Below are 23,989 nucleotides of genomic sequence, written 5' to 3'. Positions count from 1 at the left end.
AGGAAACTAGGTTGCCATATATTAAGAAGTTCGCCAAGTAAAGTATTCTTGGCGCAAACTGACAAAAAAGTGCCATCAAAAATTTGTGAATTTCTCCTAAATTTCGCTCCAAATTTTACATAATTTCATATTTAGGCGTAAGTTGAGTCGTAGAATCGAAATATGTAAAAAAATTGGTATTTTATTTCAGAAAAAGTCCGATTTTGTGTCAAAATACCTATGTTAGAATAGTGCTATATATAAATCTAATATATATCCTAAGTCGCGCTTTCGAGACATGAAGAACGCAATTTGAATTTTGTCAATCGGCCCAGTAGATCGGGAGATATAGGACTGTCCCATTTTTTTTTTGAGCAGTGTACATCTCTGTGATGATATATGTCTTTTCTAGTTAGGTCTCAAGATAAGGGCATACACATTACCATGTAGGAATTCATTCATTTATTTTTTTTTTTTTATTAAACTTAGCTAAAGTTTGCTTCTTAAAGAAACTAATTTTTGCAGATGAACTCCTTAACTACACTCATGGACCCAATCGTATTTTAGGATATTTTCTACTTCTTTTCCTTTTCTTTCTTTAAGCCCATTTTTTTTTTCCCTCTGTTAGTTTTGGGCCATTTATTTTAAATTTTATTTTGTCCCATCTTTTCTTTCTGGCCTTTTAAACTCGTAAAAAATGTACGAAGTTCCTTTTTACTCTCCTCAAATACGAAATTGCCCCCCTTTCTATATACCTTTCCGTCACACCTATGCTTGAATTTTCGCCCATCCGTGCAGAAAGACGTAGCGGGTGCAAAACAAGACATCTGTCTACTTTGTCTGTCTGTCTGTCTGGGACGCCATTTTGGGAAAAATCGGACGACTCCATCTTGGAAAAACGGCATTTGATATGTTTTGTCTTGCTGTATTTAAGTCGGGGTGGAATCCGGTCAGCTAGGTGTGTTCTTTTCCTCGGTGAAATATTGCTATCATTTCATTGAAAGTGACCTCGTAATATTTCAGGATAAACCCTCGTACATTGGGCTAAGCTGTCACCTCTCATGGATGAGAGTACCTAATAAAAAACTTAAAATTTTAGATACGTTTTTTAGGTTAAAATTCTGATTGAAATACTTCTTTTAAGGTATATGAGTTAAATTTCCAAGATGTCACTAATTGTGTGCGTAAATTAAGGTAGTTTAATATATAACACCTGCTTCAAAGCTAACAGTAAAGTTTATTTTGTTTATTTGTGATTTAAAATTACCGACTTATTGTCTTTTGGTGCCATCTTTCTACCAGTGCTGAAATTATTTACTCTTCTCGAAGATCATTATCCCTTTTATTCTGTGTATCTGTAATAACTGTCTAAATTTTTTTTCTTTCGTTATTCATGTTGTACCCATACATTAAAAACCCCTTTCGCTTACTGTACTTCTGTCATATTAGGAAAATCATTTGCTTTTCTATCGACTGCAGTCATGATTTTAGTAACAATGTAGCACATTGCTGGAGTTTAAAACAAAAAAGGCTACTTTTGAACTTTTATGTATTAAGAAACAATATTACATATTTCTCTTTGTGTATAATTATTCTTTAATATCAAAGTAGTTAAAATCTAATGATTCCTTTTTGGCCTCTTGTAGTGTAATTTGTCATCACTTTTGTGCACTCTTGGAATGCAGAACATGAGATCGTGACAGAAAAAGAACGGAGAAATAATGCAGAGCAAAAGGACATCTGTGGCTTTACTGAAAATGTGTGTTTAAATTTTGTTACTTAGATAACTCTATTTTTAACTCTTTTTATATGAAAATGAAACCAAATACAGACAAAGAAATAAAATTGCATTCCTTTACCTTAGTGCAGTTATGCGCAACTTTAACTTACTGGGAGTCAATTTTGAGTTTATAAAATTTTGGCTAGCTACAATTACCTAGTGCACTTTTAATATTTTAGTTATAAATGCGTTACACAAAGTATAAAAATGTGTGGTATAACATGTTAAGGAAAAGGTATACTCCTTGTATTATTTACAAAAAATTCAGCAAATGGAAGTTAAATACAGGGAAATCATATTTTAATCTGAAATTTAACACTGCATTTCTTCTGCGAGGTTTTTGTCCCTCTGGTACATATTATGGCTAAATCCATGCAGTCGTTGGGATGTTGATTTGTTATCCTGTATCTAAACATATATATTAACAAGTTCATTGTTGAAAATCCTCTTTCACATTTTTAAGCAGATCGGAATCAGAAATTTATCTTTTTAAAAGTTTAACAGTTCATGATTTTTCTGATCTAGGACTATTCAAATGGCTTTTTGTGATATTCTTGATCTTAATTAGGATGAAAATCAGTTTTTTCCATTTCTAGATCAATAGAATTGTTATTTAACATATTCGCAATCATTTACCATTTTTCTTAAATACTAGTATTATGTAATGGGTTTGAAGTGAATGAAGTAGTTGGCCTAATTTTAAATACACTCAAAACATCTAATTTAGAAACTAATTTAAGTTCGATGAGATTTTCCAAATGATTGTTTCAGTTTTCTTATATTTCATGCTTTAGTTCTCCAGATTTTCAAAGTGGCGAAACGTGCATTACATTATGGTAAAAATGTATATTCCTTATATTTGTGTAATATTTTCACAAAATTAATTTTGATTTAAAATGAATTTATAATACCCTTTAATTCAAAGACTTTAGTTCTCCCCCCCCTCCCTCAAGTTTAAGATTTAGCTATTATGTCTGTAAGAATGGCTAAATCATAGAACCAGGTATGTTCAATAATTTCTTCATAAGTTTCGTTTCTGGATTTTTAAAATTCTTCTATGAAACTTTTGTAACAGAAGCTGGGATTCGAACCCTGGCAGCCAGACAGAATATCCCTTCCCTGAGTGAAAATTTCTATCATTTCTTTGAAAGTGACCTTATAATATTTCAGAATAAACCCTCGTAACACTAATAAATGTATATAGAATTTTTAATGTTTATATAATGCGTGTTTGGTTCATACAATATTTTGAGCTTTTATATTACTATTTCTGTATGTGAATTAACACACTTTAATATAGAACACCTGCTTCAAGGCTAAAAGTAAAGCATTTGAATTATGTTTTACCTTTCGTCTGTTTTTGAGACGCAGATTCTTTTCTACAATTTACGGAATTTCTCGGTATTGGACATCTCGCATAGCTGACAAAATTTCATTCCTATGTTTAGGTTTTATAGTACAATAAGTCGAGCATCCCTACATTAGTATATGACTTTGATTCCTTCGAAAGAAAAAGGAGTATCTTAGTTTTCTTGAATTTTTGGTCATAATTTTAGTTTGTAGGTAATTGCAATAGCTCTTCCACGAAATTGCATTTAAATTTTTTGCTACATCTCTAAATGCTGTGTCTTTCAATGGCATTTGATGTGTTTTGGTTACCTGTATTAAAGCTGGGCTCGAACCCGGGCTGTTAGACAATGTGTTCTTTCCCTGAGTGAAATATTGCTATAATTTCATTCAAGTGACCTGGTAATATTTCATTATAATTTCTTGTACATTGGACTAAGCTGTCCTCTCTCTTGGATGAGAGTACCTAAGTAAAGAACTCAAAATTAGAAACGGTTCTTATATTGAAATTCGGAATGAAGTATTTCTTTTATGGTATATGACTTTTGTTTCCAAGATGTTCTTCGAAGTCTGTTCTTAGAGTGGTGTTTTTGTGCCCTTTTTTTAAAATAAAATCTTTAAAAGTATATATGTATAGCTTTTTTAATATTAATATATTGCGAGTTTGATCCTTACTCTATTTTGATCTGTTATGTCACTAATTCTGTGTGTGAATTAAGATAGTTTAATATATAACACCTGCTTCAAAGCTAACAGTAAAGTTAATTTTGTTTATTTGTCATTTAAAATTACCTACTTATTGTCTTTCGGTGCCATCTTTCTACCATCGCTGAAATTAACTATTCTTCTCCAGATTACCAGAGCTGAAATTATTTACTCTTCTCGAAGATCATTATCCCTTTTATTCTGTGTATCCGTAATAACTGTCTAAATTTTTTTTCTTTCGTTATTCATGTTGTACCCATACATTAAAAACCCCTTTCGCTTACTGTACTTCTGTCGTATTAGGAAAATCATTTGCTTTTCTATCGACTGCAGTCATGATTTTAGTAACAATGTAGCACATAGCTCGAGTTTAAAACAAAAAAGGCTACTTTTGAACTTTTATGTATTAAGAAACAATTTTAGATATTTCTCTTTGTGTATAATTATTCTTTAATATCAAAGTAGTTAAAATCTAATGACTCCTTTTTTCCCTTTTTGGCCTCTTCTAGTGTAATTTGTCATCATTCTTGTGCACTCTTGGAATGCAGAACATGAGATCGTGACACAAGAAGAACGGAGAAATAATGCAGAGCAAAAGGACATCTGTGGCTGGTAATTCTTGTTTTATATCAACTTTATTTCCACTAGAAATGCTTGAATGTTATAATTTGTACGTCTCTTTTCACATGTTGCTTTATATTGGAGCTTTACTAGTTATTTATTTTACATGAACGCATCAAATTATGTTTTAATGTTTAGGGTAGCATTTATGCGTTAATTTCGTAGGTTTTGAATTCCATTTTGAATTGTCTGAATTGGTGTTTTCTTTTGTAATATTCGAAGTGCGGTTGAACTGTTAATCACATTATAATTATCAGAAGTCTGAGATTTGTTAGAGTTCTGTTGCTTCGTAGTGGTTTCAAAATTACTGCTGTGGTGTAACATTTTCCCAAGTGGCCTCCTTTCGCATTACGAGAAGGAGGCTAAACATTTTCTTCTCTGTGTGGCCTAATATTTTCCCTGTCCGACGGGGTTTTCTCTTCCCAACAGGCCAATTTAATTGCACTGCCTGTGTATAAAACAATTTTGTTTCAGTTTTTTCTGAATTTAGGGTGTCTCTCTCAAGTGCTATTTCTGTTAAAACCATTGAAAGTTAAGTGTCGAACAAAAAATAAATGTAAATAAAAATTTAATGTGTACTTGTAAAGAAAGTTAGTGGAGCCAAATTATCTTCTGTTAAGGATGCTCAAAATGGGCTTTTTCTTAGTTGTTTTAAGCATACTTTATTATATTTTTTCCTTAATCTGAACAATTTTGGCATATTGTGAAGTTTTTTGAACCAATTTGCGAAGATCTATTCAAAATTGATTCGATAAATAAAAATTCATTTTGAAATCAGATCACAGATTTTTTATTATTATCGAAGTAAAATTCTGCAGATTAACTTTCAACTTTGTTTTGAAAAGCACTCTGAAAGTTTCTTTTGGACTTCTTTCCGTTCTCTTGGCAAATACATGACAGAATTATTTTTTGAAAAAGCTGATGTCTTTTGCTTATAATAACGACTGATCAAACTGTAGCCGTTCGCTGTAAAGAGCACATGTTTCCCAGTATTACTTTTAAAGTGTCCTATTTTTTCTTTAATTGGGTCAATCTCCGCTAGAAGATCAGACATTGCTTTTCTGTTATTTAACAATTCCTTCATCTTATCTTTAGTTAAAAGCTCTTCTTCGTAATGAGCGCTTTTATTATCAAGGGTTTTATAAGAACCCAATTCTTCTTTTGTAATTTTCTGATTCATTGTTTGACTTCTCTATCTTCCGTATGTGAAAATTCTTCGGCATCCTTTGCTTTTGAGGTTTGTAAGATTTTTATTTGGGCTTCATTTTCAGTCGATGTAAATTGTTTAAAGTAGCAGATAAATTCTTTTCGGTGTTGATGGCTGAATGTTGAACCACGTATGAATGAAATACTAGCAGTGGACAAATTAAATGGAATCCTTTAAGGTACTGCTATACACGAAATCATGCTTTAGAAGTCTGCGCTCAGAAAGTACCTGCTGTATTAAAAATTATAGGCTACGAAACGTGACTTGAAGAATCATATGAGGTATGTAGAATGCAGATTGAGAGTTTAGTCCTGATAAATAAACAGTCTATACAGATGATTGGAAATCATAAAAATTTAGGTGGATTTACTCTAAAGTATTTTATTCCTGGACCTTGGATTAGTTATAAACAGTACTTGTGTCAAAACACATTAAAGTCTATGGATTCCCTGTTTAAGAAAGGAATTTCTCTCTGACAGTATGCAGTCTGTATCATAGCTGGAATAGCGAGGTGTTGCGTCTTCAGGAAGACAAAATCTGTTATTCTGCAATTTTTACTGAAAATGTGTGTTTAAATTTTGTTACTTAGATAACCCTATTTTTAACTCTTTTTATATGAAAATGAAACCAAATACAGACAAAGAAATAAAATTGCATTCCTTACCTTAGTGCAGTTATGCGCAACTTTAACTTACTGGGAGTCAATTTTGAGTTTATAAAATTTTGGCTAGCTACAATTACCTAGTGCACTTTTAATATTTCTGTTATAAATGCGTTACACAAAGTATAAAAATGTGTGGTATAATATGTTAAGGAAAAGGTATACACCTTGTATTATTTACAAAAAATTCAGCAAGGTGGAAGTTAAATACAGGGAAATCATATTTTAATCTGAAATTTAACACTGCATTTCTTCTGCGAGTTTTTTCCCCTCTGGTACATGCGATGTTATGGCTAAATCCTTGCAGTCGTTGTGATGTTGATTTGTTATCTTCTATCTAAACATTGATTTTAACAAGTTCATTGTTGAAAATCCTCTTTCACATTTTTAAGTGGATCGAAAGCAGGAATTTATCTTTTTAAAAGTTTAACAGTTCATGATTTTTCTGATCTAGGACTATTCAAATGGCTTTTTGTGATATTCTTGATCTTAATTAGGATGAAAATCAGTTTTTTCCATTTCTAGATCAATAGAATTGTTATTTAACATATTCGCAATCATTTACCATTTTTCTTAAATACTAGTATTATGTAATGGGTTTGAAGTGAATGAAGTAGTTGGCCTAATTTTAAATACACTCAAAACATCTAATTTAGAAACTAATTTAAGCTCGATGAGATTTTCCAAATGATTGTTTCAGTTTTCTTATATTTCATGCTTTAGTTCTCCAGATTTTCAAAGTGGCGAAACGTGCATTACATTATGGTAAAAATGTATATTCCTTATATTTGTGTAATATTTTCACAAAATTAATTTTGATTTAAAATGAATTTATAATACCCTTTAATTCAAAGACTTTAGTTCTCCCCCCCTCCCTCAAGTTTAAGATTTAGTTATTATGTCTGTAAGAATGGCTAAATAATAGAACCAGGTATGTTCAATAATTTCTTCATAAGTTTCGTTTCTGGATTTTTAAAATTCTTCTATGAAACTTTTGTAACCGAAGCTGGGATGGAACCCTGGCAGCCAGACAGAATGTCCCTTCCGTGAGTGAAAATTTCTATCATTTCTTTGAAAGTGACCTTATAATATTTCAGAATAAACCCTCGTAACACTAATAAATGTATATAGAATTTTTAATGTTTATATAATGCGTATTTGGTTCATACAATATTTTGAGCTTTTATATTACTAATTCTGTATGTGAATTAACACAGTTTTATATACAACACCTGCTTCAAGGCTAAAAGTAAAGCATTTGAATTATGTTTTACCTTTCGTCTGTTTTCAGACGCAGATTCTATTCTACAATTTACGGAATTTCTCGGTATTGGACATCTCGCATAGCTGACAAAATTTCATTCCTATGTTTAGGTTTTATAGTACAATAAGTCGAGCATCCCTACATTAGTATATGACTTTGATTCCTTCGAAAGAAAAAGGAGTATCTTAGTTTTCTTGAATTTTTGGTCATAATTTTAGTTTGTAGGTAACTGCAATAGCTCTTCCACGAAATTGCATTTAAATTTTTTGCTACATCTCAAAATGCTGTATCTTTCAATGGCATTTGATGTGTTTTGGTTACCTATTAAAGCTGGGCTCAAACCCGGGCAGTTAGACAATGTGTTCTTTCCCTGAGTGAAATATTGCTATAATTTCATTAAAGTGACCTGGTAATATTTCATTATTATTTCTTGTACATTGGACTAAGCTGTCCTCTCTCTTGGATGAGAGTACCTAAGTAAAGAACTCAAAATTAGAAACGGTTCTTACGCTAAAATTCGGAATGAAATATTTCTTTTATGGTATATGACTTTTGTTTCCAAGATGTTCTTCGAAGTCTGTTTTTAGAGTGGTGTTTTTGTGCCCTTTTTTTTAAAAATAAAATCTTTAAAAGTATATATGTATAGCTTTTTTAATGTTAATATATTGCGAGTTTGATTCTTACTCTATTTTGATCTGTTATGTCACTAATTCTGTGTGTGAATTAAGATAGTTTAATATATAACACCTGCTTCAAAGCTAACAGTAAAGTTTATTTTGTTTATTTGTGATTTAAAATTACCGACTTATTGTCTTTTGGTGCCATCTTTCTACCAGTGCTGAAATTATTTACTCTTCTCGAAGATCATTATCCCTTTTATTCTGTGTATCTGTAATAACTGTCTAAATTTTTTTTCTTTCGTTATTCATGTTGTACCCATACATTAAAAACCCCTTTCGCTTACTGTACTTCTGTCATATTAGGAAAATCATTTGCTTTTCTATCGACTGCAGTCATGATTTTAGTAACAATGTAGCACATTGCTGGAGTTTAAAACAAAAAAGGCTACTTTTGAACTTTTATGTATTAAGAAACAATATTACATATTTCTCTTTGTGTATAATTATTCTTTAATATCAAAGTAGTTAAAATCTAATGATTCCTTTTTGGCCTCTTGTAGTGTAATTTGTCATCACTTTTGTGCACTCTTGGAATGCAGAACATGAGATCGTGACAGAAAAAGAACGGAGAAATAATGCAGAGCAAAAGGACATCTGTGGCTTTACTGAAAATGTGTGTTTAAATTTTGTTACTTAGATAACTCTATTTTTAACTCTTTTTATATGAAAATGAAACCAAATACAGACAAAGAAATAAAATTGCATTCCTTTACCTTAGTGCAGTTATGCGCAACTTTAACTTACTGGGAGTCAATTTTGAGTTTATAAAATTTTGGCTAGCTACAATTACCTAGTGCACTTTTAATATTTTAGTTATAAATGCGTTACACAAAGTATAAAAATGTGTGGTATAACATGTTAAGGAAAAGGTATACTCCTTGTATTATTTACAAAAAATTCAGCAAGATGGAAGTTAAATACAGGGAAATCATATTTTAGTCTGAAATTTAACACTGCATTTCTTCTGCGAGGTTTTTGTCCCTCTTGTACATGTTATGGCTAAATCCATGCAGTCGTTGGGATGTTGATTTGTTATCCTGTATCTAAACATATATATTAACAAGTTCATTGTTGAAAATCCTCTTTCACATTTTTAAGCAGATCGGAATCAGAAATTTATCTTTTTAAAAGTTTAACAGTTCATGATTTTTCTGATCTAGGACTATTCAAATGGCTTTTTGTGATATTCTTGATCTTAATTAGGATGAAAATCAGTTTTTTCCATTTCTAGATCAATAGAATTGTTATTTAACATATTCGCAATCATTTACCATTTTTCTTAAATACTAGTATTATGTAATGGGTTTGAAGTGAATGAAGTAGTTGGCCTAATTTTAAATACACTCAAAACATCTAATTTAGAAACTAATTTAAGTTCGATGAGATTTTCCAAATGATTGTTTCAGTTTTCTTATATTTCATGCTTTAGTTCTCCAGATTTTCAAAGTGGCGAAACGTGCATTACATTATGGTAAAAATGTATATTCCTTATATTTGTGTAATATTTTCACAAAATTAATTTTGATTTAAAATGAATTTATAATACCCTTTAATTCAGAGACTTTAGTTCTCCCCCCCTCCCTCAAGTTTAAGATTTAGCTATTATGTCTGTAAGAATGGCTAAATCATAGAACCAGGTATGTTCAATAAATTCTTCATAAGTTTCGTTTCTGGATTTTTAAAATTCTTCTATGAAACTTTTGTAACAGAAGCTGGGATTCGAACCCTGGCAGCCAGACAGAATATCCCTTCCCTGAGTGAAAATTTCTATCATTTCTTTGAAAGTGACCTTATAATATTTCAGAATAAACCCTCGTAACACTAATAAATGTATATAGAATTTTTAATGTTTATATAATGCGTGTTTGGTTCATACAATATTTTGAGCTTTTATATTACTATTTCTGTATGTGAATTAACACACTTTAATATAGAACACCTGCTTCAAGGCTAAAAGTAAAGCATTTGAATTATGTTTTACCTTTCGTCTGTTTTTGAGACGCAGATTCTTTTCTACAATTTACGGAATTTCTCGGTATTGGACATCTCGCATAGCTGACAAAATTTCATTCCTATGTTTAGGTTTTATAGTACAATAAGTCGAGCATCCCTACATTAGTATATGACTTTGATTCCTTCGAAAGAAAAAGGAGTATCTTAGTTTTCTTGAATTTTTGGTCATAATTTTAGTTTGTAGGTAATTGCAATAGCTCTTCCACGAAATTGCATTTAAATTTTTTGCTACATCTCTAAATGCTGTGTCTTTCAATGGCATTTGATGTGTTTTGGTTACCTGTATTAAAGCTGGGCTCGAACCCGGGCTGTTAGACAATGTGTTCTTTCCCTGAGTGAAATATTGCTATAATTTCATTCAAGTGACCTGGTAATATTTCATTATAATTTCTTGTACATTGGACTAAGCTGTCCTCTCTCTTGGATGAGAGTACCTAAGTAAAGAACTCAAAATTAGAAACGGTTCTTACGTTAAAATTCGGAATGAAGTATTTCTTTTATGGTATATGACTTTTGTTTCCAAGATGTTCTTCGAAGTCTGTTCTTAGAGTGGTGTTTTTGTGCCCTTTTTTTAAAATAAAATCTTTAAAAGTATATATGTATAGCTTTTTTAATATTAATATATTGCGAGTTTGATCCTTACTCTATTTTGATCTGTTATGTCACTAATTCTGTGTGTGAATTAAGATAGTTTAATATATAACACCTGCTTCAAAGCTAACAGTAAAGTTAATTTTGTTTATTTGTCATTTAAAATTACCTACTTATTGTCTTTCGGTGCCATCTTTCTACCATTGCTGAAATTAACTATTCTTCTCCAGATTACCAGAGCTGAAATTATTTACTCTTCTCGAAGATCATTATCCCTTTTATTCTGTGTATCCGTAATAACCGTCTAAATTTTTTTTCTTTCGTTATTCATGTTGTACCCATACATTAAAAACCCCTTTCGCTTACTGTACTTCTGTCGTATTAGGAAAATCATTTGCTTTTCTATCGACTGCAGTCATGATTTTAGTAACAATGTAGCACATAGCTCGAGTTTAAAACAAAAAAGGCTACTTTTGAACTTTTATGTATTAAGAAACAATTTTAGATATTTCTCTTTGTGTATAATTATTCTTTAATATCAAAGTAGTTAAAATCTAATGACTCCTTTTTTCCCTTTTTGGCCTCTTCTAGTGTAATTTGTCATCATTCTTGTGCACTCTTGGAATGCAGAACATGAGATCGTGACACAAGAAGAACGGAGAAATAATGCAGAGCAAAAGGACATCTGTGGCTGGTAATTCTTGTTTTATATCAACTTTATTTCCACTAGAAATGCTTGAATGTTATAATTTGTACGTCTCTTTTCACATGTTGCTTTATATTGGAGCTTTACTAGTTATTTATTTTACATGAACGCATCAAATTATGTTTTAATGTTTAGGGTAGCATTTATGCGTTAATTTCGTAGGTTTTGAATTCCATTTTGAATTGTCTGAATTGGTGTTTTCTTTTGTAATATTCGAAGTGCGGTTGAACTGTTAATCACATTATAATTATCAGAAGTCTGAGATTTGTTAGAGTTCTGTTGCTTCGTAGTGGTTTCAAAATTACTGCTGTGGTGTAACATTTTCCCAAGTGGCCTCCTTTCGCATTACGAGAAGGAGGCTAAACATTTTCTTCTCTGTGTGGCCTAATATTTTCCCTGTCCGACGGGGTTTTCTCTTCCCAACAGGCCAATTTAATTGCACTGCCTGTGTATAAAACAATTTTGTTTCAGTTTTTTCTGAATTTAGGGTGTCTCTCTCAAGTGCTATTTCTGTTAAAACCATTGAAAGTTAAGTGTCGAACAAAAAATAAATGTAAATAAAAATTTAATGTGTACTTGTAAAGAAAGTTAGTGGAGCCAAATTATCTTCTGTTAAGGATGCTCAAAATGGGCTTTTTCTTAGTTGTTTTAAGCATACTTTATTATATTTTTTCCTTAATCTGAACAATTTTGGCATATTGTGAAGTTTTTTGAACCAATTTGCGAAGATCTATTCAAAATTGATTCGATAAATAAAAATTCATTTTGAAATCAGATCACAGATTTTTTATTATTATCGAAGTAAAATTCTGCAGATTAACTTTCAACTTTGTTTTGAAAAGCACTCTGAAAGTTTCTTTTGGACTTCTTTCCGTTCTCTTGGCAAATACATGACAGAATTATTTTTTGAAAAAGCTGATGTCTTTTGCTTATAATAACGACTGATCAAACTGTAGCCGTTCGCTGTAAAGAGCACATGTTTCCCAGTATTACTTTTAAAGTGTCCTATTTTTTCTTTAATTGGGTCAATCTCCGCTAGAAGATCAGACATTGCTTTTCTGTTATTTAACAATTCCTTCATCTTATCTTTAGTTAAAAGCTCTTCTTCGTAATGAGCGCTTTTATTATCAAGGGTTTTATAAGAACCCAATTCTTCTTTTGTAATTTTCTGATTCATTGTTTGACTTCTCTATCTTCCGTATGTGAAAATTCTTCGGCATCCTTTGCTTTTGAGGTTTGTAAGATTTTTATTTGGGCTTCATTTTCAGTCGATGTAAATTGTTTAAAGTAGCAGATAAATTCTTTTCGGTGTTGATGGCTGAATGTTGAACCACGTATGAATGAAATACTAGCAGTGGACAAATTAAATGGAATCCTTTAAGGTACTGCTATACACGAAATCATGCTTTAGAAGTCTGCGCTCAGAAAGTACCTGCTGTATTAAAAATTATAGGCTACGAAACGTGACTTGAAGAATCATATGAGGTATGTAGAATGCAGATTGAGAGTTTAGTCCTGATAAATAAACAGTCTATACAGATGATTGGAAATCATAAAAATTTAGGTGGATTTACTCTAAAGTATTTTATTCCTGGACCTTGGATTAGTTATAAACAGTACTTGTGTCAAAACACATTAAAGTCTATGGATTCCCTGTTTAAGAAAGGAATTTCTCTCTGACAGTATGCAGTCTGTATCATAGCTGGAATAGCGAGGTGTTGCGTCTTCAGGAAGACAAAATCTGTTATTCTGCAATTTTTACTGAAAATGTGTGTTTAAATTTTGTTACTTAGATAACCCTATTTTTAACTCTTTTTATATGAAAATGAAACCAAATACAGACAAAGAAATAAAATTGCATTCCTTACCTTAGTGCAGTTATGCGCAACTTTAACTTACTGGGAGTCAATTTTGAGTTTATAAAATTTTGGCTAGCTACAATTACCTAGTGCACTTTTAATATTTCTGTTATAAATGCGTTACACAAAGTATAAAAATGTGTGGTATAATATGTTAAGGAAAAGGTATACACCTTGTATTATTTACAAAAAATTCAGCAAGGTGGAAGTTAAATACAGGGAAATCATATTTTAATCTGAAATTTAACACTGCATTTCTTCTGCGAGTTTTTTCCCCTCTGGTACATGCGATGTTATGGCTAAATCCTTGCAGTCGTTGTGATGTTGATTTGTTATCTTCTATCTAAACATTGATTTTAACAAGTTCATTGTTGAAAATCCTCTTTCACATTTTTAAGTGGATCGAAAGCAGGAATTTATCTTTTTAAAAGTTTAACAGTTCATGATTTTTCTGATCTAGGACTATTCAAATGGCTTTTTGTGATATTCTTGATCTTAATTAGGATGAAAATCAGTTTTTTCCATTTCTAGATCAATAGAATTGTTATTTAACATATTCGCAATCATTTACCATTTTTCTTAAATACTAGTATTATGTAATGGGTTTGAAGTGAATGAAGTAGTTGGCCTAATTTTAAATACACTCAAAACATCTAATTTAGAAACTAATTTAAGTTCGATGAGATTTTCCAAATGATTGTTTCAGTTTTCTTATATTTCATGCTTTAGTTCTCCAGATTTTCAAAGTGGCGAAACGTGCATTACATTATGGTAAAAATGTATATTCCTTATATTTGTGTAATATTTTCACAAAATTAATTTTGATTTAAAATGAATTTATAATACCCTTTAATTCAGAGACTTTAGTTCTCCCCCCCTCCCTCAAGTTTAAGATTTAGCTATTATGTCTGTAAGAATGGCTAAATCATAGAACCAGGTATGTTCAATAAATTCTTCATAAGTTTCGTTTCTGGATTTTTAAAATTCTTCTATGAAACTTTTGTAACAGAAGCTGGGATTCGAACCCTGGCAGCCAGACAGAATATCCCTTCCCTGAGTGAAAATTTCTATCATTTCTTTGAAAGTGACCTTATAATATTTCAGAATAAACCCTCGTAACACTAATAAATGTATATAGAATTTTTAATGTTTATATAATGCGTGTTTGGTTCATACAATATTTTGAGCTTTTATATTACTATTTCTGTATGTGAATTAACACACTTTAATATAGAACACCTGCTTCAAGGCTAAAAGTAAAGCATTTGAATTATGTTTTACCTTTCGTCTGTTTTTGAGACGCAGATTCTTTTCTACAATTTACGGAATTTCTCGGTATTGGACATCTCGCATAGCTGACAAAATTTCATTCCTATGTTTAGGTTTTATAGTACAATAAGTCGAGCATCCCTACATTAGTATATGACTTTGATTCCTTCGAAAGAAAAAGGAGTATCTTAGTTTTCTTGAATTTTTGGTCATAATTTTAGTTTGTAGGTAATTGCAATAGCTCTTCCACGAAATTGCATTTAAATTTTTTGCTACATCTCTAAATGCTGTGTCTTTCAATGGCATTTGATGTGTTTTGGTTACCTGTATTAAAGCTGGGCTCGAACCCGGGCTGTTAGACAATGTGTTCTTTCCCTGAGTGAAATATTGCTATAATTTCATTCAAGTGACCTGGTAATATTTCATTATAATTTCTTGTACATTGGACTAAGCTGTCCTCTCTCTTGGATGAGAGTACCTAAGTAAAGAACTCAAAATTAGAAACGGTTCTTACGTTAAAATTCGGAATGAAGTATTTCTTTTATGGTATATGACTTTTGTTTCCAAGATGTTCTTCGAAGTCTGTTCTTAGAGTGGTGTTTTTGTGCCCTTTTTTTAAAATAAAATCTTTAAAAGTATATATGTATAGCTTTTTTAATATTAATATATTGCGAGTTTGATCCTTACTCTATTTTGATCTGTTATGTCACTAATTCTGTGTGTGAATTAAGATAGTTTAATATATAACACCTGCTTCAAAGCTAACAGTAAAGTTAATTTTGTTTATTTGTCATTTAAAATTACCTACTTATTGTCTTTCGGTGCCATCTTTCTACCATTGCTGAAATTAACTATTCTTCTCCAGATTACCAGAGCTGAAATTATTTACTCTTCTCGAAGATCATTATCCCTTTTATTCTGTGTATCCGTAATAACCGTCTAAATTTTTTTTCTTTCGTTATTCATGTTGTACCCATACATTAAAAACCCCTTTCGCTTACTGTACTTCTGTCGTATTAGGAAAATCATTTGCTTTTCTATCGACTGCAGTCATGATTTTAGTAACAATGTAGCACATAGCTCGAGTTTAAAACAAAAAAGGCTACTTTTGAACTTTTATGTATTAAGAAACAATTTTAGATATTTCTCTTTGTGTATAATTATTCTTTAATATCAAAGTAGTTAAAATCTAATGACTCCTTTTTTCCCTTTTTGGCCTCTTCTAGTGTAATTTGTCATCATTCTTGTGCACTCTTGGAATGCAGAACATGAGATCGTGACACAAGAAGAACGGAGAAATAATGCAGAGCAAAAGGACATCTGTGGCTGGTAATTCTTGTTTTATATCAACTTTATTTCCACTAGAAATGCTTGAATGTTATAATTTGTACGTCTCTTTTCACATGTTGCTTTATATTGGAGCTTTACTAGTTATTTATTTTACATGAACGCATCAAATTATGTTTTAATGTTTAGGGTAGCATTTATGCGTTAATTTCGTAGGTTTTGAATTCCATTTTGAATTGTCTGAATTGGTGTTTTCTTTTGTAATATTCGAAGTGCGGTTGAACTGTTAATCACATTATAATTATCAGAAGTCTGAGATTTGTTAGAGTTCTGTTGCTTCGTAGTGGTTTCAAAATTACTGCTGTGGTGTAACATTTTCCCAAGTGGCCTCCTTTCGCATTACGAGAAGGAGGCTAAACATTTTCTTCTCTGTGTGGCCTAATATTTTCCCTGTCCGACGGGGTTTTCTCTTCCCAACAGGCCAATTTAATTGCACTGCCTGTGTATAAAACAATTTTGTTTCAGTTTTTTCTGAATTTAGGGTGTCTCTCTCAAGTGCTATTTCTGTTAAAACCATTGAAAGTTAAGTGTCGAACAAAAAATAAATGTAAATAAAAATTTAATGTGTACTTGTAAAGAAAGTTAGTGGAGCCAAATTATCTTCTGTTAAGGATGCTCAAAATGGGCTTTTTCTTAGTTGTTTTAAGCATACTTTATTATATTTTTTCCTTAATCTGAACAATTTTGGCATATTGTGAAGTTTTTTGAACCAATTTGCGAAGATCTATTCAAAATTGATTCGATAAATAAAAATTCATTTTGAAATCAGATCACAGATTTTTTATTATTATCGAAGTAAAATTCTGCAGATTAACTTTCAACTTTGTTTTGAAAAGCACTCTGAAAGTTTCTTTTGGACTTCTTTCCGTTCTCTTGGCAAATACATGACAGAATTATTTTTTGAAAAAGCTGATGTCTTTTGCTTATAATAACGACTGATCAAACTGTAGCCGTTCGCTGTAAAGAGCACATGTTTCCCAGTATTACTTTTAAAGTGTCCTATTTTTTCTTTAATTGGGTCAATCTCCGCTAGAAGATCAGACATTGCTTTTCTGTTATTTAACAATTCCTTCATCTTATCTTTAGTTAAAAGCTCTTCTTCGTAATGAGCGCTTTTATTATCAAGGGTTTTATAAGAACCCAATTCTTCTTTTGTAATTTTCTGATTCATTGTTTGACTTCTCTATCTTCCGTATGTGAAAATTCTTCGGCATCCTTTGCTTTTGAGGTTTGTAAGATTTTTATTTGGGCTTCATTTTCAGTCGATGTAAATTGTTTAAAGTAGCAGATAAATTCTTTTCGGTGTTGATGGCTGAATGTTGAACCACGTATGAATGAAATACTAGCAGTGGACAAATTAAATGGAATCCTTTAAGGTACTGCTATACACGAAATCATGCTTTAGAAGTCTGCGCTCAGAAAGTACCTGCTGTATTAAAAATTATAGGCTACGAAACGTGACTTGAAGAATCATATGAGGTATGTAGAATGCAGATTGAGAGTTTAGTCCTGATAAATAAACAGTCTATACAGATGATTGGAAATCATAAAAATTTAGGTGGATTTACTCTAAAGTATTTTATTCCTGGACCTTGGATTAGTTATAAACAGTACTTGTGTCAAAACACATTAAAGTCTATGGATTCCCTGTTTAAGAAAGGAATTTCTCTCTGACAGTATGCAGTCTGTATCATAGCTGGAATAGCGAGGTGTTGCGTCTTCAGGAAGACAAAATCTGTTATTCTGCAATTTTTACTGAAAATGTGTGTTTAAATTTTGTTACTTAGATAACCCTATTTTTAACTCTTTTTATATGAAAATGAAACCAAATACAGACAAAGAAATAAAATTGCATTCCTTACCTTAGTGCAGTTATGCGCAACTTTAACTTACTGGGAGTCAATTTTGAGTTTATAAAATTTTGGCTAGCTACAATTACCTAGTGCACTTTTAATATTTCTGTTATAAATGCGTTACACAAAGTATAAAAATGTGTGGTATAATATGTTAAGGAAAAGGTATACACCTTGTATTATTTACAAAAAATTCAGCAAGGTGGAAGTTAAATACAGGGAAATCATATTTTAATCTGAAATTTAACACTGCATTTCTTCTGCGAGTTTTTTCCCCTCTGGTACATGCGATGTTATGGCTAAATCCTTGCAGTCGTTGTGATGTTGATTTGTTATCTTCTATCTAAACATTGATTTTAACAAGTTCATTGTTGAAAATCCTCTTTCACATTTTTAAGTGGATCGAAAGCAGGAATTTATCTTTTTAAAAGTTTAACAGTTCATGATTTTTCTGATCTAGGACTATTCAAATGGCTTTTTGTGATATTCTTGATCTTAATTAGGATGAAAATCAGTTTTTTCCATTTCTAGATCAATAGAATTGTTATTTAACATATTCGCAATCATTTACCATTTTTCTTAAATACTAGTATTATGTAATGGGTTTGAAGTGAATGAAGTAGTTGGCCTAATTTTAAATACACTCAAAACATGTAATTTAGAAACTAATTTAAGTTCGATGAGATTTTCCAAATGATTGTTTCAGTTTTCTTATATTTCATGCTTTAGTTCTCCAGATTTTCAAAGTGGCGAAACGTGCATTACATTATGGTAAAAATGTATATTCCTTATATTTGTGTAATATTTTCACAAAATTAATTTTGATTTAAAATGAATTTATAATACCCTTTAATTCAAAGACTTTAGTTCTCCCCCCCTCCCTCAAGTTTAAGATTTAGTTATTATGTCTGTAAGAATGGCTAAATAATAGAACCAGGTATGTTCAATAATTTCTTCATAAGTTTCGTTTCTGGATTTTTAAAATTCTTCTATGAAACTTTTGTAACCGAAGCTGGGATGGAACCCTGGCAGCCAGACAGAATGTCCCTTCCGTGAGTGAAAATTTCTATCATTTCTTTGAAAGTGACCTTATAATATTTCAGAATAAACCCTCGTAACACTAATAAATGTATATAGAATTTTTAATGTTTATATAATGCGTATTTGGTTCATACAATATTTTGAGCTTTTATATTACTAATTCTGTATGTGAATTAACACAGTTTTATATACAACACCTGCTTCAAGGCTAAAAGTAAAGCATTTGAATTATGTTTTACCTTTCGTCTGTTTTCAGACGCAGATTCTATTCTACAATTTACGGAATTTCTCGGTATTGGACATCTCGCATAGCTGACAAAATTTCATTCCTATGTTTAGGTTTTATAGTACAATAAGTCGAGCATCCCTACATTAGTATATGACTTTGATTCCTTCGAAAGAAAAAGGAGTATCTTAGTTTTCTTGAATTTTTGGTCATAATTTTAGTTTGTAGGTAACTGCAATAGCTCTTCCACGAAATTGCATTTAAATTTTTTGCTACATCTCAAAATGCTGTATCTTTCAATGGCATTTGATGTGTTTTGGTTACCTATTAAAGCTGGGCTCAAACCCGGGCAGTTAGACAATGTGTTCTTTCCCTGAGTGAAATATTGCTATAATTTCATTAAAGTGACCTGGTAATATTTCATTATTATTTCTTGTACATTGGACTAAGCTGTCCTCTCTCTTGGATGAGAGTACCTAAGTAAAGAACTCAAAATTAGAAACGGTTCTTACGCTAAAATTCGGAATGAAATATTTCTTTTATGGTATATGACTTTTGTTTCCAAGATGTTCTTCGAAGTCTGTTTTTAGAGTGGTGTTTTTGTGCCCTTTTTTTTAAAAATAAAATCTTTAAAAGTATATATGTATAGCTTTTTTAATGTTAATATATTGCGAGTTTGATTCTTACTCTATTTTGATCTGTTATGTCACTAATTCTGTGTGTGAATTAAGATAGTTTAATATATAACACCTGCTTCAAAGCTAACAGTAAAGTTTATTTTGTTTATTTGTGATTTAAAATTACCGACTTATTGTCTTTTGGTGCCATCTTTCTACCAGTGCTGAAATTATTTACTCTTCTCGAAGATCATTATCCCTTTTATTCTGTGTATCTGTAATAACTGTCTAAATTTTTTTTCTTTCGTTATTCATGTTGTACCCATACATTAAAAACCCCTTTCGCTTACTGTACTTCTGTCATATTAGGAAAATCATTTGCTTTTCTATCGACTGCAGTCATGATTTTAGTAACAATGTAGCACATTGCTGGAGTTTAAAACAAAAAAGGCTACTTTTGAACTTTTATGTATTAAGAAACAATATTACATATTTCTCTTTGTGTATAATTATTCTTTAATATCAAAGTAGTTAAAATCTAATGATTCCTTTTTGGCCTCTTGTAGTGTAATTTGTCATCACTTTTGTGCACTCTTGGAATGCAGAACATGAGATCGTGACAGAAAAAGAACGGAGAAATAATGCAGAGCAAAAGGACATCTGTGGCTTTACTGAAAATGTGTGTTTAAATTTTGTTACTTAGATAACTCTATTTTTAACTCTTTTTATATGAAAATGAAACCAAATACAGACAAAGAAATAAAATTGCATTCCTTTACCTTAGTGCAGTTATGCGCAACTTTAACTTACTGGGAGTCAATTTTGAGTTTATAAAATTTTGGCTAGCTACAATTACCTAGTGCACTTTTAATATTTTAGTTATAAATGCGTTACACAAAGTATAAAAATGTGTGGTATAACATGTTAAGGAAAAGGTATACTCCTTGTATTATTTACAAAAAATTCAGCAAGATGGAAGTTAAATACAGGGAAATCATATTTTAGTCTGAAATTTAACACTGCATTTCTTCTGCGAGGTTTTTGTCCCTCTTGTACATGTTATGGCTAAATCCATGCAGTCGTTGGGATGTTGATTTGTTATCCTGTATCTAAACATATATATTAACAAGTTCATTGTTGAAAATCCTCTTTCACATTTTTAAGCAGATCGGAATCAGAAATTTATCTTTTTAAAAGTTTAACAGTTCATGATTTTTCTGATCTAGGACTATTCAAATGGCTTTTTGTGATATTCTTGATCTTAATTAGGATGAAAATCAGTTTTTTCCATTTCTAGATCAATAGAATTGTTATTTAACATATTCGCAATCATTTACCATTTTTCTTAAATACTAGTATTATGTAATGGGTTTGAAGTGAATGAAGTAGTTGGCCTAATTTTAAATACACTCAAAACATCTAATTTAGAAACTAATTTAAGTTCGATGAGATTTTCCAAATGATTGTTTCAGTTTTCTTATATTTCATGCTTTAGTTCTCCAGATTTTCAAAGTGGCGAAACGTGCATTACATTATGGTAAAAATGTATATTCCTTATATTTGTGTAATATTTTCACAAAATTAATTTTGATTTAAAATGAATTTATAATACCCTTTAATTCAGAGACTTTAGTTCTCCCCCCCTCCCTCAAGTTTAAGATTTAGCTATTATGTCTGTAAGAATGGCTAAATCATAGAACCAGGTATGTTCAATAATTTCTTCATAAGTTTCGTTTCTGGATTTTTAAAATTCTTCTATGAAACTTTTGTAACAGAAGCTGGGATTCGAACCCTGGCAGCCAGACAGAATATCCCTTCCCTGAGTGAAAATTTCTATCATTTCTTTGAAAGTGACCTTATAATATTTCAGAATAAACCCTCGTAACACTAATAAATGTATATAGAATTTTTAATGTTTATATAATGCGTGTTTGGTTCATACAATATTTTGAGCTTTTATATTACTATTTCTGTATGTGAATTAACACACTTTAATATAGAACACCTGCTTCAAGGCTAAAAGTAAAGCATTTGAATTATGTTTTACCTTTCGTCTGTTTTTGAGACGCAGATTCTTTTCTACAATTTACGGAATTTCTCGGTATTGGACATCTCGCATAGCTGACAAAATTTCATTCCTATGTTTAGGTTTTATAGTACAATAAGTCGAGCATCCCTACATTAGTATATGACTTTGATTCCTTCGAAAGAAAAAGGAGTATCTTAGTTTTCTTGAATTTTTGGTCATAATTTTAGTTTGTAGGTAATTGCAATAGCTCTTCCACGAAATTGCATTTAAATTTTTTGCTACATCTCTAAATGCTGTGTCTTTCAATGGCATTTGATGTGTTTTGGTTACCTGTATTAAAGCTGGGCTCGAACCCGGGCTGTTAGACAATGTGTTCTTTCCCTGAGTGAAATATTGCTATAATTTCATTCAAGTGACCTGGTAATATTTCATTATAATTTCTTGTACATTGGACTAAGCTGTCCTCTCTCTTGGATGAGAGTACCTAAGTAAAGAACTCAAAATTAGAAACGGTTCTTACGTTAAAATTCGGAATGAAGTATTTCTTTTATGGTATATGACTTTTGTTTCCAAGATGTTCTTCGAAGACTGTTCTTAGAGTGGTGTTTTTGTGCCCTTTTTTTAAAATAAAATCTTTAAAAGTATATATGTATAGCTTTTTTAATATTAATATATTGCGAGTTTGATCCTTACTCTATTTTGATCTGTTATGTCACTAATTCTGTGTGTGAATTAAGATAGTTTAATATATAACACCTGCTTCAAAGCTAACAGTAAAGTTAATTTTGTTTATTTGTCATTTAAAATTACCTACTTATTGTCTTTCGGTGCCATCTTTCTACCATCGCTGAAATTAACTATTCTTCTCCAGATTACCAGAGCTGAAATTATTTACTCTTCTCGAAGATCATTATCCCTTTTATTCTGTGTATCCGTAATAACCGTCTAAATTTTTTTTCTTTCGTTATTCATGTTGTACCCATACATTAAAAACCCCTTTCGCTTACTGTACTTCTGTCGTATTAGGAAAATCATTTGCTTTTCTATCGACTGCAGTCATGATTTTAGTAACAATGTAGCACATAGCTCGAGTTTAAAACAAAAAAGGCTACTTTTGAACTTTTATGTATTAAGAAACAATTTTAGATATTTCTCTTTGTGTATAATTATTCTTTAATATCAAAGTAGTTAAAATCTAATGACTCCTTTTTTCCCTTTTTGGCCTCTTCTAGTGTAATTTGTCATCATTCTTGTGCACTCTTGGAATGCAGAACATGAAATCGTGACACAAGAAGAACGGAGAAATAATGCAGAGCAAAAGGACATCTGTGGCTGGTAATTCTTGTTTTATATCAACTTTATTTCCACTAGAAATGCTTGAATGTTATAATTTGTACGTCTCTTTTCACATGTTGCTTTATATTGGAGCTTTACTAGTTATTTATTTTACATGAACGCATCAAATTATGTTTTAATGTTTAGGGTAGCATTTATGCGTTAATTTCGTAGGTTTTGAATTCCATTTTGAATTGTCTGAATTGGTGTTTTCTTTTGTAATATTCGAAGTGCGGTTGAACTGTTAATCACATTATAATTATCAGAAGTCTGAGATTTGTTAGAGTTCTGTTGCTTCGTAGTGGTTTCAAAATTACTGCTGTGGTGTAACATTTTCCCAAGTGGCCTCCTTTCGCATTACGAGAAGGAGGCTAAACATTTTCTTCTCTGTGTGGCCTAATATTTTCCCTGTCCGACGGGGTTTTCTCTTCCCAACAGGCCAATTTAATTGCACTGCCTGTGTATAAAACAATTTTGTTTCAGTTTTTTCTGAATTTAGGGTGTCTCTCTCAAGTGCTATTTCTGTTAAAACCATTGAAAGTTAAGTGTCGAACAAAAAATAAATGTAAATAAAAATTTAATGTGTACTTGTAAAGAAAGTTAGTGGAGCCAAATTATCTTCTGTTAAGGATGCTCAAAATGGGCTTTTTCTTAGTTGTTTTAAGCATACTTTATTATATTTTTTCCTTAATCTGAACAATTTTGGCATATTGTGAAGTTTTTTGAACCAATTTGCGAAGATCTATTCAAAATTGATTCGATAAATAAAAATTCATTTTGAAATCAGATCACAGATTTTTTATTATTATCGAAGTAAAATTCTGCAGATTAACTTTCAACTTTGTTTTGAAAAGCACTC

At 31.0% G+C, this 23,989-nt stretch overlaps 1 long non-coding RNA gene across 2 annotated transcripts; it reads left to right on the top strand.

Moving 5' to 3' along the window:
• The first annotated feature begins 834 nt into the window (after positions 1-834).
• LOC146992787 (uncharacterized) lies at positions 835-23,130 on the top strand. Of its 2 annotated transcripts, none has more exons than XR_015038909.1 (5): positions 835-937; positions 4,321-4,423; positions 11,440-11,542; positions 15,909-16,011; positions 23,028-23,130. It is a non-coding gene; the product is annotated as an uncharacterized LOC146992787 (long non-coding RNA). The 2 variants fall into 2 exon arrangements; XR_015038910.1 differs by lacking the exon at positions 835-937 and adding an exon at positions 960-1,123.
• The last annotated feature ends 859 nt before the right edge of the window (positions 23,131-23,989 follow it).

The sequence above is a fragment of the Stegodyphus dumicola genome, chromosome X2 (assembly GCF_044657685.1).
Source record: "Stegodyphus dumicola isolate Sdum_Otavi_A_Nest chromosome X2, ASM4465768v1".
In the NCBI taxonomy this organism is placed as follows: domain Eukaryota; kingdom Metazoa; phylum Arthropoda; class Arachnida; order Araneae; family Eresidae; genus Stegodyphus; species Stegodyphus dumicola.
The sequence above is the reverse complement of the archived record's forward strand: the minus strand, read 5'-3'. Positions and strand labels throughout refer to the sequence as shown.